Here is a 21518-nt window from a genome sequence, read left to right on the forward strand (position 1 = left end):
GATTTCACCGCCAAGATTGCAAAGGCTCGAGCTGCATTTAACGAGGTTCATGCACAGTTGCGGACCATGGAAGGGATACGGTACGGGACTCTTTACCCAGCGCGGCTCCGAATAACTCATGACAGTAAACATCACGACTTCACCTCTCCTGAGGAGGCAAAACGGTTTGTCGCTACGTTGACTGGATGATGTGTCGCTTATTTGGGAGACTGACTTGACTTGTTGAATATGTTTTCATTTACAATAGTCGTTGGCCTTTATTGTTCAATATTATTATTGCGTAGTGTTAGGACTGTATGTGTACACGAGTGCATATATGCGTTCATGTTCTAGTTTGTGCACATGTTCACGGTTCTCGAGATTCTCCGCTCCGCGGGCTCAATCATTTGTTTCATGTTCTGCTACCGGGGGCTCTGTTTATGTGGGTTCGGCTCCTATTGGAGCCAAAGTAGCTGTTCTCACGTTCGAGGGTGTGGAGGACATTGCTGGGGTAGTTCACTGTTAAGGGTGGGTTGGGGGTGGGGAGCTTTTGTATGTATGTATGTGTGCGTGCTTTTTTCATTTTATTTTTTATTTTCCTTCTTTCTCCCCTCTGTCGGGTGGTGTTATCAATCAGTACTTATTTGGAATAACCTAAATGACTGATTCTAGTTTATTAAATATGGATAATGGAGCTAGTGTTAGATTTATAAGTTGGAATGTTAGGGGGCTGAACAGTCCAATTAAACGTTCCAAAATCTTTTCTCATCTGAAGCGTTTGAAGGCGGATATAATGTTTTTGCAAGAGACACATCTCATGAATAGAGACCACTTTAGGTTAAAATTCTCTGGAATCGCTGACCTTTTTCACTCCACCTTTAATTCGAAAACTAGGGGAGTAGCCATTTTAATTAAAAGGGGTGTCCAGTTTATTCCTGACAATGTTATTGCAGATGTAAATGGTAGATATTTGGTTATTCGTGGAACCCTGTTTCATACTCCAGTGTTATTGGTTAACTTTTACGCTCCTAACTTTGATGATCTGAAATTTGTGCATAAATTACTTGGTTCTATCCCTTCTTTAAATACTCATCTTTTAATAATGGGGGGAGATTTAAATTGTACTGTCGATCCACTTTTAGACCGATCAGACTCCCGAACAACATCACGATCTCTGATGTCCCAATTAATCTCTGAGTTTTTAACAAAAAATTGTATCATTGATCCTTGGAGATTTCAGAATCCACGCACAAAAGAATTTTCCTTTTACTCTCATCCTCATCGAACCTACTCCAGCATTGATTATTTTTTTGTGGACAGCTCCCTTATTTCCAAAGTTACTTCCTCCAGTTATTATCCAATAACTATTTCAGACCATGCCCCCTTATCTGTTGATATACAGTTTTCAAACCGCCCCTCTCCTCTGGCTCCCTGGAGACTTAATTCACTATTACTGTCAAATGATTCATTTAATACATTCATCCTATCATCTATCGATGATTTCATTGCCATAAATAAGACTGACACAACTTCATTTACTCTTCTGTGGGAATCCCTATCTACGGGGGCAAATTATCTCTTACACAGCTTATTTAAATAGATCACACAAAATCAAACTTCAAGATTTAATGAACAATCTTGCGGATGTAGATAAACTCAATTTGGTTAACCCAACGCCTACTCTTGAAACGCAGACTGGAATTACAGACTGAGATTAGTCTTATAACCACAAATGTTGCTGAGCAACAATTGTTGCGTACCCGCAGTAACTACTACGAATATGGGGATAAACCATCTAGACTTCTAGCCCATCAGCTAAAAAGGCAGTCTGCATCACGTTTAATTCCTGAAATAAGGGACCATATGGGTGTATTGTGCTCGGATCCGTTATCTATTAATGCTGCTCTATTAATCATTTTATTCGAGGCTTTATCAATCAGATTCAGTATCGGAGGGCACAGAGATGTCTCTTTTTTTTAAAGAGCTAACGTTTCCCTCTGTGAACCCTGCTGCTACTCAGGAACTTGATGCACCATTGCGTTTAGAGGAGATTGTCGCTTCAATCGATGCCATGCAATCAAACAAGGCACCCGGTCCAGATGGATTTCCGACTGAATTTTTCAAAAAATTTCAAAATAAATTGGCCCCGATTCTCTTAGAAGTTTATAATGAATCTCTGCTATCTGGGACTTTACCTACAACTTTCACGGAGGCGTCTATCTCTCTTCTTTTCAGTACCACCAGGATTTCGCGGGCCTTTTTTGTGATTGTTGCAGGCTAAAATGTTTGATGCTGCGGGTGTTTTCCAAAAAAATTGCGATGGAAGTTGCGGTGTGTTTTTGCTTTTTTGTGAGTACATTGCAATAGGGAGTAAATGTTTTATGGTTTCTTCTATTTAGTAGTCCATTTTAATTATCTATTTACCTATTTATTCAGGGTTGCCAACTTTTGAAGATCGCTTGGAGTGAGATTTGAACCTGGAGGGGGTGGCGAAAGTTAATTGTTGACGGGGCGGGGGGGGGGGGGGGGGGGTGGTTAGCGAACGTAAGTTGTTACCGGGCGGCCTGTAAAATGGACACAAATTAAGTATTATATCGAGATCGATCGCCAGTGGTTGGCGCCAGAGTGAACTAGTAACTCATAGATATGGATCAGAGATAAATAAACTTTATCTCTGACTTTAAACTTTATCTCAGTTTAAAGTTTAAACTCAGACCTTCGCCGCTTGCATGCGTTGCAGTGACTTCGCAGGCTACCGTTGCATTGTGGGGAATGTAGTGTTTGTGCGTGCAAAACACCATCGGGTGGCTGTGGCCTGCGGGCCGGTTCTAATAGTAATTAAATATCATCCAGGGCGCCATAGATAATCAATTCGCGGGCCGGATCTGGACTTTCTGTCTCTTAATTAAAAGACTATGAAAAATCACTTGGAGTGGATGGGCTGGTGCTAGAAATGTTAAACTTGTTGGAAATACATGTATGAACCCATCGTTGTGAAACAATAAAACACTGAAAACAAAAAAAACAGTTTATCCCCGCTTTCATGTAGTATACCGGGATACTGCTTTTCCCGATCTTTTTGCCGTTATTTTCGTCGCTCATGCTGCTTTCAGTCTGCTCCTCTTGAACGTATATACGGAAGTAAGGCGGGAGTTTGTCGACGTCAAATCAAGACGACATCAGTGATTGGTCAAATTTGCGGGAAAGTTGCGGTGATTGGCTGAAGTTGCAACACCGCCCTGAATTCGCGGTGTTTGCTTGAAGTTGCGTTGAAGTTGCAAATCGCAACATTGCGACTTTCTGGAGGGTCTGTCTTTTAAAGAAGGACAAGGATCCCACCTCCTGCGCCTCATATAGACCAATATCTCTTCTGAATGTAGATGTGAAAATCCTGGCAAAAACATTGGCTCTGCGGTTGGAAAATGTTCTCCCAGAGATCATCTCACATGAACAAACTGGCTTCATTAAAGGGCGTCATCTTTTCTTCAATGTTCGTACTCTTCTGGATGTGGTATTTGCAAAACACAGTTCCTCTGTTCCCAAAATCGTAGTTTCACTAGATGCAGAAAAGGCATTTGATCGAGTAGAGTGGGACTATCTCTTCTTGACTCTACACAAATTTGGATTTGCGGATAAATTTATTTCTTGGATTAAGTTGTTGTATACCTCTCCTCGGGCTAGTGTATGCACAAATGGAATCCGTTCTGAATACTTCTCGCTGTCACGTGGGACTAGACAAGGATGCCCTCTGTCTCCTCTATTGTTTGCTGTGGCTATAGAACCTCTGACGATTGCCTTGAAATCCCTTCTATCTTTTCATGGGATCCCTTGGTCTGATATTGAATTGAAATTATCCTTGTACGCTGATGATTTGTTACTATATGTGTTGGATCCAACAAGCTCCCTTCCTCCAATCTTATCACTTTTGTAGATATTTGGCTCGTTTTCTGGTTATAGAGTGAACTTGCAAAAGAGTGAATGGTTTCCAGTGAACTCGTCTGCATTGTCACTTAATCAGGCCGCTATTCCCTTTCGATTTGCTCCGACTGTGTTTAAATATTTAGGGATTCATATATCAAGAACTTTACCCTCTCTTTTTTATTCTAATTTTGCTCCTTTAATTGATAGACTTAAACAAGACTTACAGAGGTGGAAATCTCTTCCTCTGTCACTGATTGCTAGAATAAATGCGATAAAAATGAATGTTATGCCCAAATTTCTTTTATTATTTCAAAATATTCCCTTATTTTTACCGAAGAAGTTTTTCAAGACTCTTGATCAGCTTTTACCACATTTATATGGGATGGGAAGGTTCCTAGAGTGAGAAAGTCACTATTACAAAGATTTAGATTTGACAGGGGCCTGGCTCTTCCTAATTTTATGTTTTATTACTGGTCAGCTCACATCCAAAAAGTTCTTTGTTGGTTTAAATCTCCAGAGTTACTGTGGTGTAGATTGTAGATATATTCCTGTTCCCCATACTCTCCGCTTGCTCTTCTCACGTCTCCTTTACCAATTCACATGGCAAATTTTACATGCAATCCGGTGGTATGGTCGACCCTTAGAATCTGCTCCCAATTTAGACGTAATTTTAAGCTTGCGTCACCCTCTCTATCCATGCCTATTTTGGAAAACCATTTGTTTCCTCCGGCTTTGACCGACGCAGCTTTTAAGACATGGCATGAGAGAGGCATCACATCTTTTCGTGACCTTTATAAGGATGGTTATTTTTTACAGTTTTGCCCAACTGGCTTTAGATTTTTAATTACCATCATCCCATCTGTATAGATATTTTCAACTTAGGCACTGTCTCTCCTCTCTTTTTCCAAATTACTCATGTCTCCCTACCACACAACCATGGGATGATCTTTTGGGCTGGGGTCCCTTTCATAAAGGTATTATTTCTAGGATTTATTCATACATTATGGATCTGTATCAACACACTCTTGCTAAAATTAAGCGTGCTTGGGAGCTTGAGCTGGATATGACTCTTTCAGAACAGTTGTGGAATAGGGCCGTTAACAAAGTATGATTGAGTTCATGTTGTGCAAGACTTCAGTTGATTCAATTTAACACTGGGAAGGCCAACGCTACGAAAAAAGTCGCAAGGAAAATCAGCCGCCGAGTAGCCCACTTCCCCGCTGTGAAGAGATTAGTGCCCTTTGTCTTGCTAAAGATATGTGCGTGTTTGAAGCGCCGACCCCCGCTCTCCTTTGCAAGGAAATTCAGCCCGGCCAGTGCATCTGTATATCACAGCTCCAAGAAGCAATTCAAAAGTTACAATCTATCTTTCTTTATAGCGCGAAGATAATTATTCATATGCTGAATAGGAATGAATCCTTTGGTTTGAATCGCGCTAAACATTCTAAGTGAAATAAATCCTCGCGTTGTTTTTGTATTAGGCATACGTGCTGTGCAATTTTCTCAAGGCAAACCAGACACAGACTAGCCAGTTTTATATGTTTCATTCGCATTTTATGCTTACTTCATCGCACTAAAGAATAAACTACAATAATGTGCTCGTTGTAGGCATACGTGTTGTGCGATTTTCACAAGGCAAACCAGGCACTGACTAGCCCATTTTATGAGTTTCAAGCGCCGACCACCGCTCCATTTCCAAGGAAATTCAGCCTGGCCAGTTCATCTGTATATCACAGCTTCAAGAAGAATAAACAATCCATTTGTAGTAAGCATACGTGTTATGTGATTTTGTATGTGTTTCATATGTTTTTTATGCTTACACTAAAGAATAAACAATGCGTTGGCGGTACGTGTAGTGCGATGGCAAATTCACAGAATCGTGCTGCAGAGTAAACATATATACATTTTGAATCCACTACAAACTTGTAAGATACCAGTCAATCTGTGTACCTATATTTTTTGTAATGTAACATACTTGCACATTGTGTTAGAGTTTGAGTATATACGCGATTTACAGAAATAATGCCGGTAATAGAACCGTTGTAAAAGTTTTATACACACACACACACACACACACACCCCACCCAGTAATAACAACAATAAAGATATTCTTGCCTTAGCAATGACAGGGTAAAACAAATGTGTGATGCAGAACAACATTATTTTTATTAGAAAAATAGAAATCTTATTTGAAATACAGCCAAGTGCGCTTTGAGCATCCCGCAAGCTAACAGTTGCTACATATCCATGGCCCATCCTTTCTACATTTTCTACAGGTGTACTTGGCGCACACAGCACACCGCTCCGAGCTGTGATTCCTGTTGCAGTGTATCTGCACCTGGCACTGCGTCGTCTTTCCAGGAGCAGGTGGAGGTCGTTGCTTTTTCGCCATTGTCTTTTCCTGTAAGAATCGACGCTGAAGTTCCTCAGCAAGAGCATGTAAAAAGTCTCTTCTGCTCTCTGTGGACCTCGTGCATGTCGTATACAAAACATGTGCATTCATCGCTGCCAAGTCCAGCATGTTGTAGAACACTGCAACAGGCCACCTGCGTGTTCCTGCGCGGACCGTATACCCACGCACCTTCTGGTCCATGATATCCACACCGCACTGCAAAGAAGAAACATAAAAAGGTTATGTTACATTATAAACATTATAATCATTTTGTCTGACATATATGACATAAAAATTCAATAATGTGACATTATTTATCATCATATACGCATACCTTCATGCTGTTGTAGTCCGTGATCGTGTTTGGTTTCCTTTTGCGGCCTTCGGAGATCGTGACTTGTTTGTGCATTGTGCTGAGAATGCAGACTGCCTTGTTTTTTTTTGGAGCATACGCTGTCAGTATGGCACTTCCTGATGTGTACACATGTGTGGAGAATTCCTCACGTCCCTTGGTGTTTTTTGCTGGAGGAGGAATTTCTCTTCTGATCTTGTTGATTGTCCCAAGCAGAACTGTGTTGCATGCAAGCAGTCTGTTGGCCAGAGACAGGGATGTGAAGTAGTTGTCAGTGGGGACGGTTCTGCCCTTGTCCAGATATGGTTCCATGAGTTTCATGACGACATTCTCTGACAGTCTTTCTCCCTTGGGACGACTGGGGTCCTTTCCCAAATATGGAAGAGCATTGCACATATACTTGGTCTTCAAATCAGCAGCAATCCAAAACTTTATGCCAAACTTGTCAGGTTTTGTAGCGATGTATTGCAGGAAAGGACAGCGGACCTTGGTTGGAAAGAGCTGCTCATCAACGGTGATGTGTTGTCCTGGCGTGTAACACAGAGTGCAGTTACGTACAAAACATTGCCAGATGTCCGAGATTGCAGCAAATCTGTCGCTCTTTACACGTTCCGCACGGGTGTCCTTGTCATCGAAGCGCAAGTACCGCATGATTTCTTTGTAGCGGTCACGCGACATCGTGTCCTTGATTGCAGGCACAGCGTATTTCTTAGACCAACAATCGGCCACCGCTCCAACCGGGCAGAGTATTGCCCGCAGAAAAAGCACTGCGATGAAAGCAATCAACTCGCTGACAGACAGGTTCCAGCTCTGATCCGCTCTGTGGGCTTCATGGACCGTGCAGTGTGTGATTGTCCTCAGCATCTCTATGTCGATCAAACACAGAAAGCTCTGCAACCTGCTTGTGATTCTGCGCTGTAGAAGTAAAATAAAAATCATATCACTTGTATGTAAAAAAATAGGAAATATAAAATAATTTTTTTTTTTTCATCTTTACATGAAAAAAGATGTACTTCGTGTTACTTCCTGCTTTCCTCCTGTACAGACGCTTTTCTGTCAGCTCTGCTTGTCCTTTCATTTATTTGAGTTATATCTACAAGTTCAAGTTATTTTTACAAGTTAAAAGGATCCATTACTCGTTACTTCACTTGGTAAGCTTTTTTACATTCATCTATAAAGGATTATTTAGCATTTTTTACATTCCGACAGTCCGACACTGCGAGTGAACTGTTTTTTGCTTCTCATCCTTGTGAGTGGTTTTTGTGCACTGTTTTATCAGCAGCTGATATTGTTTTCAGCTGTGAAATACCTGCCAGAACTTATTGGGTGTTATTTTTGCACTTTGGATTTTTAACTTGGATATTTGAGCCTTGTGCCCGGTGCTTTTGCGATTATGCCTCATGCTTCCACATCATCTATTTGCTCTGAGTGTATCAAACTGTCTCAGAGGGTTGCAGAACTTCAGGAAAGAATCCATACCTTACATTCTATAAGGGAGGAGGAAGAATATCTGGACTCGATTCTTGCCACACAAACCGCTGACAAAACCGTCCCTGTGACTGGCAAAGAAAGAGACGTTTCTCTCCATTGTCGCTGGGATGTACTGGGGGCAAAGCCTAAGCTCATCTTGGCCTCAACTCCTAATCCTGTTAACAACAACAATGATAAGGGCTGGACTCTTGTTCGGGGGAAGGAACGTAGCAGAAACCAACACAGCAGCGGCGGCAAGCAGCAATCTTCAGAACAGAACATTCTTCTCGATAACAGATATGAAGCTCTTGCCTCAACTGAAGTAGCAGAAACTGAGCAGTCTCATCACAACATACTGCCTCCCTCTCCAGGACATCAAGGACATCAAACGCACCCCAATCAGCATCAGAGATCCGACTCCAGTCTGGCTGCTAAGCTTGCAAATAACTCTGGCCATTCGCGGACCAACCACCAGGCTGCCAACTGTGTTAGCCAGCAGCATGCTAACAAGCATGCTAAGAGGGTTAGCCATCCGGATGCTAACCATGTTGGCCATCGGGGTGGTAACCATGTTGGCCATCGGGGTGGTAACCATGTTGGCCATCGGGGTGGTAACCATGTTGGCCATCGGGGTGGTAACCATGCTGGCCATCGGGGTGGTAACCATGCTGGCCATCGGGGTGGTAAACATGTTAGCCGCCGAGGCATTAACGGTGAAAGAAGACGAGGAACACCGCCACAGCCCAAAACGCTGCTAATCGGGGACTCAGTCATCAGAGATGTATGGAGCAACAGTATTAAGGCCTTTTGCTTTCCTCGTGTTACTGTCTGTGAAGTGATACCCATGATTCCACACATATTGCATGACCATCCAGCTACGGAAAGACTGATTGTACATGTCGGCTCTAGCGATGTTTACAAACAACAGTCTGAGATACTGAAACAGGATTTTAACCATCTGCTCGACATTCTGGAGTTTTCCCGGTGTGAAGTGTTCATTTCTGGACCGATACCAACTGCACGTCGAGGCAGTGGTCACTTTACCAGACTGCTGGCTCTAAACAGCTGGCTCACTACAGCCTGTGCACATCGGAAGGTAAACTTCATTGACAATTTCAACATTTTTTGGAGGCGTCCTGAGCTTTTTAAACCTGATCAGCTTCACCCTAACAGGGCTGGGACTCAAATGCTTGTGGACAATCTAATGTATGGAATCACTCACATGCGGAATCTGCACCCAACCGCCAGCAGTAACGTCAGTAATGTCAGTCAAAGGAGCCCACCATCTCCTGTCAGAGAATCTGTCCACAGTCTCAGAGGTAAACTCCAGGAGATTGAAGAGGTTCTGCAACACTACAGTCTGCTGTCTTGCAGGAACTCACCCACTTCTCCTGCACACTCAGTGAATTCTCAGGTCTGACACACTGGAACCCATGCTCCTAGTCAGTGCTACATTCCAGTTATTTTAAATAGCCGGTGGCATGGCTCTCAGAATCGAAATAAAAATGTAATCAGAAAACATAAGGGTACAAAACATTGTAACAAACAAAATTTGATCCCAGTGAAATGCACAAGTGATGTAAGCGATGCTGATCAAACACAGCATCTTGATCAAACACATCAAGTCTTCAAAGTCTCCTTACTAAATGTCCGCTCACTCACAAACAAGTCTTTTATAATAGCTAAATTAATTGAAGATTACTGTCTGGACTTTCTTTTTCTAACAGAGACTTGGCTTGATAGCAATGGAGCAATAGTGCTAAATGAAGCTTCACCTCCCGACTTTAACTATTTTAATGTCTCCAGGGTAAATAAGAGAGGTGGTGGTGTTGCATGTTTTTACCATAAAGCATTCCGATGTAAGCAGATCTCATTAGGGGAACATCCTACGTTTGAATATCTGGCAGTACAACTCAACTGTACTTATTCAGTTCTTTTGATTGTTATCTATCATCCTCCCAGACTACATGCAGATTTTCTTGAAGATTTTGAAGAAATGCTTTCAAGGATTTTAATTGATTTTGATTATGTTTTAATTGCTGGGGATTTTAATATTCACATGGATATATCCACAAATCCAATCACTTCAGAATTCATGAGGATGCTTAACTCTTTTGATCTCATACAGCATGTATCAGGCCCAACTCATAAGCATGGCCACATTTTAGATTTGGTCATTTCTAAACGTATAGAGGTTAATAATACTGAAATTACTGATGTTGCAATCTCTGACCATTTTGGTGTATTTTTCAACATGTCATTATCTACTAGAACACTCAGTGAAAAGCGCACAATAACCAAGCGTTATCTCAGTGCTGGCAGTGCCGTGGCCTTCACAGACATGATACAGTCCCTCCCTCCCCTCTCAGAAAATGGGAATGAGCTAGTTGAAACATTCACACACAGAGTTAGGAACTGTATTGATGCTGTGGCACCAAAGGTAACTAAAATAATCTCTGGTAAAATTAAGATGCCCTGGAGAAACACTCCATCTATTGTAAAATTTAGGCAAGATTGTAGGCAGGCTGAGAGACGTTGGCGAAAGTCAAAATTGCAAGTACATTTTGATATTTATAAAACAACATTGCAGAATTACAACAGTGAAGTGAAATCAGCAAGGAAAAACTATTTCTCTACCTTAATCAATTCATCCAATAATAACTCAGCTGTCTTGTTCAGAAGCATAGATCAGCTAGTAAACCCCACCTCCTGTGGCTTCCCTGAGACTGTTTCAGTTGAAAAATGTGAGGAGTTTGCTATATTTTTTAGGGACAAGATTACTAGTATAAGGCAGAACATAGCAACAAGCACTAATAGACCATCAACCCTTATATCAGTTACTCAGCCTAACTTTAATATGCCTTATTTCCAAGAAGTTGACATGGTAACACTACTTGATGTGATTTCATCACTAAAATCCTCTACTTGTGAACTGGACCCTTTACCAACAAGCTTTTTCAAGCAGGTTCTGAGCTCATTAGCTAATGAAGTTCTAATGATTGTTAATCAGTCTCTGCAATTGGGTGAATTCCCTAAAATTTTTAAAACTGCAATGGTTAAACCACTATTAAAGAACAGAAATCTTGATCCCACAATTCTTAATAATTATCGACCTATATCTAACCTTTCCTTTCTTAGCAAAATCATTGAAAAAGTAGTGTCAATCCAGTTGAATGACTATGTCAAAGTAAATCAAATAAATGACACTTTTCAATCTGGTTTCAGAGCTCTCCACAGCACTGAAACAGCCCTAGTTAAGGTAGTAAATGACTTGAGATTGAATAAGGATGCAGGCAAACTCTCAGTCCTTTTTCTGCTAGATTTAAGCGCCGCTTTTGACACCGTTGATCATGAAATACTTCTTGATCGACTACAGAGCTGGGTAGGCCTTAGTGGCTTAGCCTTAGACTGGTTTAGATCGTACCTAACTGGGCGTGATTACTATGTAGCATTAGGTACCTCTTCCTCCACACGTCAAAAAATAACTTGTGGCGTCCCCCAAGGATCAATTCTTGGGCCGTTACTATTCAACCTATATATGCTTCCGTTACCACACATCATTAATAAACATGGTATTAGTTAACATCAATATGCAGATGACACTCAACTTTATATTTCGCTAGAACCTAAAGCCCTAAAATCAATTTGCTCACTGTTTGACTGCATAGATGATATACAGACATGGATGTCTGACAATTTTCTGCAGTTAAATAAACAGAAGACAGAGGTTCTTGTTCTTGGCAGTGATTCACAAAGGAATGATGTCCAGACTTATTTAAATCAAATGAATCTGAAAGCCAGACAATGTGTTAAGAACCTGGGCGTCACCTTTGATAATGAGCTCAGCTTCAAATCACACATCATGACTACATGCAAGACAGCTTACTTTCATCTTCGAAACATCGCTAAGGTCCGAGATATGCTCTCTCCTGCTGACAGTGAAAAACTTGTCCATGCATTTATCACATCAAGGCTAGATTATTGTAACGCTGTTCTATCTGCTCTTCCAAAGAGCTCTATTTCGCACCTACAGCGAGTTCAGAACGCGGCTGCAAGGGTTCTGACCCGCAGGAGAAAGAGAGATCATATTACACCTGCACTCCACTCACTGCACTGGTTACCTGTCAGCTTTAGAATAGATTTTAAGGTTCTAGTCATGGTTTTTAAATGTCTTCATGGTCTTGCCCCTCTTTACCTAAGTGAAATGATGGTTAGATATGTTCCAGTCAGGTCTCTCAGGTCTTCAAACAGTAATCTACTGGTGATTCCTAAAAGCAGATTAAAGATTGGCGAGGGTGCTTTTAGCCACTATGGCCCAAAGCTCTGGAATTCTCTTCCTGAAGAGCTCAGAGGCATTTCATCCCTGCATAGTTTTAAGAGCAGTCTCAAAACATTCCTGTTTAGATCCGCTTTTAGTTAAAACTATTAAGATAGAGTTTCTTATCTTATTTACTTTACTTTTTATTATCTTACTTACTTCACTTTTACTTTTTATGTTATTTTAATATTTTTATCTTTAATTTCTTTTAACATTTTCTTCTGTCTTTTTGTCTTTGTCTTATCTCCTTTTAATGTTTCTTTTATTTATACTGTAAAGCACTTTGAGTTACATGTATGTATGAAAGGTGCTATACAAATAAAGATTATTATTATTATTACATCTACAAAAGAGGAAATATAGTTGGCCATCCGTGATAACATTACTTATATGTAAAAAAAAGAAGAGGAAATATAATATAGATATATTTATAAAATATAACAAAGAGGAAATATAGCTGGCCAAATTCAGTTCAATGCTTTTTCCTATGTACATCCGTGATAACATTACTTATATGTAAAAAAAAAGAGGAAATATAATATAAATATATTTATAAAATATAACAAAGAGGAAATATAGCTGGCCAAATTCAATTCAATGTTTTTTCCTATGCACTACACTACAACATGCACTACAGTTTCATCTATACAAAAGAGGAAATATAGCTGGCAAAATTCACCTCTGTACTTTTCTTGTATACATCTACGAAAAGAGTTTTTTACATTACCTTGGCATGCTCTGTAGGTCCTGCGGTCTCACTGAACGTAAAAGTGGTGCTGCCGTGTCCAAGACTTCTTACAACATCAGTCTTTTCCCAAGCAGTTCCATCTTTTGCGTTTATGTTCGTTGCAGGCTTACTGACATCCTTAGCAACAGAACGCTTCTTTCGTGGAGGGCTACGGTTTTCTTCATCCGATTGTCCACTCGTATCTGCGCCAGTTGAAAGTGCCAGATCGGAGTCTTCAGCACTAAAACAAAGTTCCTCTCCTCCGTCGGAATCATAGTCATCCATTGCGTTCAGAAGAGCCAAAGCTTGCAAAGGAGTGTAAATCCTCTTGTGTGCCATCGTAGTGTCCGTGTCCTCATCGCAGAACAAGAAAAATATATGAAATGACTCACCTGTGTTTGTGTGTCCGTTTTTATCCCAGCTTGGAGAAGACCACACCCCACCCATCTTCAACAAGTGTAAATTGTGAATCTTCACGGTGGCTGATGCAAAGGCGCTAATGACATGCGTATCGATACCCACTAATCACTAACCGATACTTGCGCATTTCCATTTCTTTATATCTGATGGATGAATAGATGTATAGATGAATGGATAATCAGTCAGTCTCTGAGTTCAAATTTAATTTAATTGTTCTGTAATTATCTGGAATTAGGTGGAAAAACAAAATTGATATGGCTAGAATTTTTATATAAGTAGTGCTGTTTCATAAAAGCAGAACAACATAAATAACATGTAGGCTACAATGCCTATATTTGACTTTCTCTAAATATCTATATACAGATAGAATATATATAATTTTTATGATATTTCAGAGATTATTTTGTGGCATTTCCTGTCTATGTAGCAGTGCAAATTATATATATTCTCTACCTGTAAATTAGTGCTGTTTCGTAACGGACGAATTGCAGAAATAACATGCATACAATGTTTGATTCTGTCTAAATATCTAGATACGGATAGAATATATATAATTTGTACTGATTGATTTCGATTTTTACTTAATTTTAGATAATACTTGGATAGTATAAAACAAATAACTTCTAGCACATACGCCTACTACAAGTACAACGTTTATTCTTTAGCGCGAAGATTTATTTCAGTTAGAATGTTCAGCGCGGGGTCGGCGCTTCAAAGGAAGCGTAAAATACGTATGAAACACATATAAAATGGGCTAGTCATTGTCTGGTTTGCCTTGTGAAAATCACACAACACGTATGCCTACTACAAATACAACGTTTATTCTTTAGTGCGAAGAAGTAAGCATGAAATGTTTTTGAAACACATAAAATGGGCTAGTCAGTGTCTGGTTTGCCTTGTGAAAATCGCACAACACGTATGCCTACAACGAGCACATTATTGTAGTTTATTCTTTAGTGCGATGAAGTAAGCATACAATGCGTATGAAACACATAAAATTGGCTAGTCAGTGTCTGGTTTGCCTTGTGAAAATCGCACAGCACGTACGCCTACTACAAATACAACGTTTATTCTTTATCGCGAAGATTTATTTCAGTTAGAATGTTTAGCGAGATTCAAACCAAAAGATTAATTCCTATTCATCATAGGAATAATTACCTTCGCGCTATAAAAAAAAGATAGTTTCACGGGTTGTAACTTTCGAATTGCTTCTTGAAGCTGTGATATACAGATAAGCTGGTTTTCTGTGGAAAGGAGAGCGGGGGTCTGCGCGGTTTGCCTGCGAAACTCCTCGTACTTTTAGCCATATTAGTGTTTGACCTGCTGCCTCAGTGCTCCGCATTTGCATAATAAAAGGATGGCTAATTGCTAGCAAGAAGGAGGGGTGATGTCCTGGAGATCCTGAAATTTCAGTCTTGCTAGTGTTAAGGTCTTGCATAGAGTTCATCTATCTAGATCCCAATTATCCAAATTCTATCCGAATACCGTTACGGATAAATGTGACAGATGTGGTGCCTCTCCATGTAATTTGAGTCTTATGTTCTTTTTTTGTCCATCTCTAGATAAATTTTGGTCTGATTACTCTGGGATCATGACTAAGGTTTTGGGCACCGATATTATTGCAGATTATTTAATTGCGATATTTGGTTTTTCCGCTGATTTGTCTTCGCTCAGCAAGGCTCAGTCTGATATTTTAGCATTTACCTCTCTATTGGCGAGACGGTGTATATTGCTACTGTGGAAATCCTCAAAACCCCCTTCTATTTCAAGGTGGCTCCATGATGTGATGCACTTCCTTACTATGGAAAAGGTACGATTTACTTTGAAAGGCAGTACTGCAACATTTTTTTCTAAATGGAATCCTTTTTTTACATATTTTAAATCTTTTCAGGTTATACCAGCTGACTGAGGGTTTTTTAAATATTTTTTTATTATTATATATATTTTTTAATTTTATTTACTTATTTATTTACATTTACGGTGGTAGAGGTGTATGTGTGTGTATGTGTATACATGCATGTAACGGTGGGCGGCGGCAGACGGAAGAGACACGGATCCGCTGGTAGACTCACGGTTACGTTTATTTAACATAAAGATTGCGCAATAGCGCACGAGAAACATTCAGCTCACACACACGACGTGCAGAACATAGACAACGACGAGCACAAGACACTGCGCGAACGCACATTAAATAGACAGACCACATCAACCCCGCACCCACAGAGGTACACTGACGAAGACGAATAGACGCAGACAACGTTAACACACGCCCCAAAGGAAGGGTTCGGGGACCGTAGCGTGACAGACGCCCCCTCCAAGGGCACTACCCGTCCCGGGGTGCCAACAGGACCGAGTGCCCCGAACCCACGTCGATGGGCGGATCCGAAGCGCCCAGTCCTGCGTCTGGGAGATGACCGCCCTCGGTGGAGAGTCCGCCACGAACAGCCTAGAACACCCTCCCTGGGAAGACCGGGGAAAACACGTTAGACACGTTTAACGGGACAGACACAAACACACAAACAGGAACACTTACACACAGAGGAACAAACGGGAAAAAGGGGTTCGGTACACATATGGGCAGACTCACGAACACTGGGACAGACACACACGACACAGGCGCCAGGCTGCGCGCCAGAAGGAGGGCAATCAGGGGAGAGAGACCGGGAGCTGCTGGAGCTGCAGTGGGCGGTGCTCCTCCTGCCCATCAATCATTCCCCCCACACGTCTCTTCACCTTTCCAGATGCTGGATTATGTGTACAGGGAAAACATCCTTGACACTTACCCAAATTTGAGTATAGCACTGAGACTACTGCTCAGTCTCCCTGTGACTGTGGCATCAAGCCAAAGAAGTTTCTCATCACTAAAACGACTCAAGACTTACCTGAGGTCCACCATGTCTCAGCACCTGTCTGCCCTGTCTGTTATCTCTATTGAACATGACATCACAAAAACACTGGACATGGACTCAGTGATCACAAGATTTGCAGAAGCCAAAGCTCGCAGGGTCAGACTGTAGAATGTATACAAGGCCTCTCAGCTATACACAGCTGATGTCAGATGATTCAACTTCAAACGACAGAGAATGAGACTTGAAAAGAAAGTTAAAAGTTCAGAAATTTCAAAAACAATAGAAACTTGGCAAAGACAAGAACAAGAACAGACTAGTAAGACAGGCAAAAGGAGAGAATGAGACCTTATAATGGGGAAGGAAAAGCGGGGTCACAGGTGTGAATAACAGGGTAACAGACAGTGAAAAGGAAGAGAGGGACAAAGAGAAGGTAATCGTAAAAAAACATTGACTTGGATATTTATTTAAAATGCTCCATGATTCACCTGGTGTTGATTTTTATTTATAATGCTCCATGATTCACCTGGTGTTGATATTTATTTATAATGCTCCATGATTCACCTGGTGTTGATTTTTGTCGTAGTGAGAAGACCACAAGGGAAAAGACGGATGAAACACAGTGTATTGAGGCTTTTGAGAAGACAACAACACAGGCATGAAAATGGGTCAGGGGTTAAAAAGGTGAGAAGACCGGGGGGCGGGGCATGTGACGTCATTGGGATACGGCGACGGGGCGTTGACATGTGGGGGGGCGTTGACATGTGACGTCATGGGGATACGGCGACAGGGGGGTGGCTGCTGGTGTACGGGGGTACAGCGACAGGTGATGCCAAATATTACGGAGCCCGTAAGGTGACATCATGTAAAAAATATAATAACGCGTGGCCACGACTTACTAACGCGTGCGAACGAGATAATTAACGCGTGTGAACAAGATAATTAAGTATTACTTTATATAAAGCCAGGTTTACCTTCCTTGGGCAGTCAGTTCGCGAACATCCCTGGCATCTGCTTGCTTTGCTGTGAAAAAATTAACTTTGTTGCCGCGTGTGAAAGGCGACATTAGTATCTCGTTTCCACGCGTTATTATTTTTTTACATGATGTCACCTTACGGGCTCCGTAAAATATTGTAGCGTCGGCCCAATGGGGGACGGCACTACTTTCCCATGAGCCCCTGCGGCTCCGGTTTTGGTTCATGTTATATGTAATGCTATGATGTGTGTTATTGATTGTGTCTGATTATGTGTGTGTTATGTAGTTTAAGCCACCCTGTATTAGTTTATGTAGTTGTGCATTGTCTGAATCAACCTGCCATGTGTGTGTGATGTTACTGTGCTAATGACCTGCCCTCATGTTTCATGTCTTATTTGAGTTTGTTCCACGTGATCATTCCCCAACAGTCTGATTGCGATTGATAGGTATTTGAATAAAACCAGTCTGTTTGGTCAAGTGGATCGGTTTACTGCCTCTCCTTCCTGTACCACGCCACAATATAGTGAAATCCATAAAAAAAACATTTTTTTGACTGTCTTGGATTCAATGTATGGAGCCAGATCGTAAACGCGAGAAGCCGCTTTCGCCATTCCAGATGGCTCAGTCAAAACCATTACATCTTAATAAACCAATAAATACAACAGCGGCGAAAATGAGTGTAAAAATACCAGGGTTCACGTGTTTTAATTTTCTAACATGGGCTAAAGCACAGTGCAGACTCAAACGACAAGAGTTTACAACTTCATTTTCAACCTTTTCAGCCCTGGCGCGAATGTTATCACACGTCCCTAGATTCACCAGTTACAACTACAGACACATTAGAAAAAAAATCTTGTTTCTTATTTTATGTCACCGTTAACTACACGGGGTTGACGCGAACTTAATGGCTTATCTATCTACCTATTTATCACAAGAGCTTGTGGCTCTGACAGTATTCAACGCTGTAGCGAACGGCAGTAACTTTGTTTTACCGCAAAATATGAAAACGATTGAAACCATTAATAACCCAATTAAATCCACTGGTAAATGTACGATCTGGTAAATGTAGTGGTAAATGTATGATGTGGTAAATGTAGTGGTAAATGTACGCTCTTCTGCCTTGTCCCCGGTGTAGCACTAGGTCCTGCTTCTCGTCCCGCTTAGCAGTAAATGAATAACATGAATGAAGAACGTTCGTATGATTGAAACGCTATTTGGCCTCTATGAAGGTTCGGGGCGGAAACTGCTGGCCACGGTGTCATTGAACTTGCCGATTTCGGAAGTGCTCTGTTTGCTTATTAAGTCAATATGATAATTAAAATATATACATATAATCTCCCGACCCCCCCCCCCCCCCCAACAAAAAACTCATCGGATCTACACGATTCACATAGGTCACCCTTTTCAACTTCAAAACGGCGAATTTCGCCGAAAGGTGACAGATTTTCATGCCTGACAACAGTAGGACTTTGTGTTTACAAATGCTTTCTGTCTCGCTCACACACACACACACACACACACACACACACACACACACACACACACACACACACCAGTGGTGGACAGTAACTAAGTAAATGTAATTTGTTACTGTACTTAAGTAACATTTCCATGTATCTGTACTTTACTCAAGTACTTTTATTTGGTAAGACTAACTTTTACTTCACTACATTTCAAAGCGAAAATTTTTACTTTTCACTTCGTTACATTTACAGAAACATCTCATTCCTTTTTCATTTTTAAATCAACGCTTAATAAAATACCGAAAGGTTAACGTGTACCGTGTCACAGACTATAACCAATCAGCACTCAGTAAGAGATTAAGATTTGTACGCTAAATGGCTGAGGATCTGACATGGCTGCAACCGATGGCTTTCCCCAACACCCCTGGCCTTATTTAGCTCAATTGTTTGAATTCCTTGAAAAGAAAAATGATTCGTATTCCTTCAAGTGTCTCCTCTGCATTCCAAAGAACACATCGCTGTCATCATTTATGAACTCGCCGTCAAACTTGAAAAAACACATCGAAGTAAGTTCGCCATTAGATGAGTATGTTTATATACCCCGGTTAATTATATCACATTGAAGTACACTACATTTAACAGATGCTTTTATCCAAATCAGTGTGCAAATTGCAATCTGTAGAGATGCTAAACGCCAGTTTAACACAGGAGACTCCCACATCAAACGTTAAAGCCGCGGACACATACACGCGAATTTGGCCAAGCGAAGCGAACTTCGCAATTCATTCATATGAGGGTGCCGAAGGCAAGCAAATATGAGCGAAGCAATATTATTAAAATTATTATTATCAGGGTTGGGGGGCGGGGCGGCGGCATGTGTGTAAAATGTTGGTGGGGTGGCGGCGAGTGTAAATTGTTGGACACAAATTAAGTATTATATCGCGATCGATCGATAGCCAGTAGTTGGCGCCAGAGCAAACTAGTAACTCATTGAATCATAGATGTAGATCGGAGATCAATAAGCTAGATTTTTTTTCAGTGTGAGTAATCGGATGTATGTCGTGTGAGCGAGTGAAGACGGTCTCTGGTAAAGACAGTCAATGCGTGTGTCTCACGCTCATTGTGTGAGAGTTGGAAACCCTGATTATTATTATATTAATTATTCGGCCAAGTTTAATATTATGAGTTCAGTAGCTTCTAGCTTCCCTGTCCCGCCATGTGGTGGACAACGTAGAACCTCAGAAAAAGTCCCCCAAGCTAGGTCTGAAGTGGCCGGTTCGAAATTATTGTTCTGTTTGGTGAATTATTAATATGGATAAAGTTTGGAAATGAATGTCGTGAGGATAATATAGGCTAGTTTTGTGTATTTTGTGTTTGCTAGGCAAATGTAAGGCACTGTTTCCTGTTCACCTGTTGATCGAGTAGGCCTAGGGGTTTTGATGTGACACTAAGATAAAAAAAAGGTTTTTACTTTTAGTACTTAAGTATTTTTGAAGGCAGATACTTTTGTACTTCTACTCAAGTAAAAAATTGAGGTGAATACTTTTACTTTTACTTGAGTAATATTCAATGCAAGGTAACTGTACTTTTACTCAAGTACATAATTGGTGTACTTCGTCCACCACTGACACACACACACACACATACACACACACACACACACATATTCAGCTTTGCCACTCACTCACTCACACACTCAACCACTGTGATGCCTGTCTCTCACTCACACACAAAATGTTATTCCTGTCCACACACAAAATCTTTTTATCAGTCCTGTTTAAATGTAAATGGTGGATTTCATAGACTTGTATCCATTTTGTATTCTAGTTGTGTTAAGCGTAACATCATTTTGTATCCCTGGCAGTGGATATATTATTTGATTTCACATGTACTTGTTTCATTAAAACATGGCTCTGAATAATAAACATATCATTTTTGCAAATGATGGAGCAATCTGTAAAACTGATTTTACTGTGGAGAGTTGAGACCATTGTTAGTGGCAGTGCATTATTGGTTTATTGCCATTCTTTAATCTCAGTTTAAAGCAAGGGTATTGGGATGGTTATTTGGTTTATGTATGTGTTTCAAGAATGAGGGCCCCTTGTTTATATTTTGCCTAGGGCCACAAAATGGCTAGATCCGCCCCTGGCGTGCGCTTGTGCGCGCGTAGTGTTGCCACCTGTCCCGGTTTTCCCGGTTTGTCCCAGTTTTTCTTCTTTTTAACATTCAGTCCCGGCAAAAAAACTAGGTCAGTTCAAACCACGATTCTGACTGTTTCTGCACACTTTAAATCTGTTTTTTTTTTCTCGCTGTGTCCATTTTAAACCCCTCCGGTAGCATTTTACGTTCGTCACCCCCCCCCCCCCCCCCCCCCGCTCGACAGTGTCAGTATGTGTCAGTATGTGTCCTTGTTTTTTGTCAGACCTAGGTGGCAACCCTATGCGCGCGTGAGGAGGCGGGAGTTGTAGTCTCAGTTCTCCTATGGAGAACAAAGCAACTAAAATGGCGCCGACTTATTATGTTAATGAGCTCAGCTGGTTTATTCCAATGTGGTCAGAACAAAGAGTAATGGCGCTGGCTAAATAACTAAAAATTTATGTGGTGTGTCTGAGAATGGGCCCAGCAGGCATTTCAACGTTGAATCAACGTTGAAT

The sequence above is a fragment of the Brachyhypopomus gauderio genome, unplaced genomic scaffold, assembly GCF_052324685.1.
Source record: "Brachyhypopomus gauderio isolate BG-103 unplaced genomic scaffold, BGAUD_0.2 sc44, whole genome shotgun sequence".
Taxonomy (NCBI): Eukaryota; Metazoa; Chordata; class Actinopteri; order Gymnotiformes; family Hypopomidae; genus Brachyhypopomus; species Brachyhypopomus gauderio.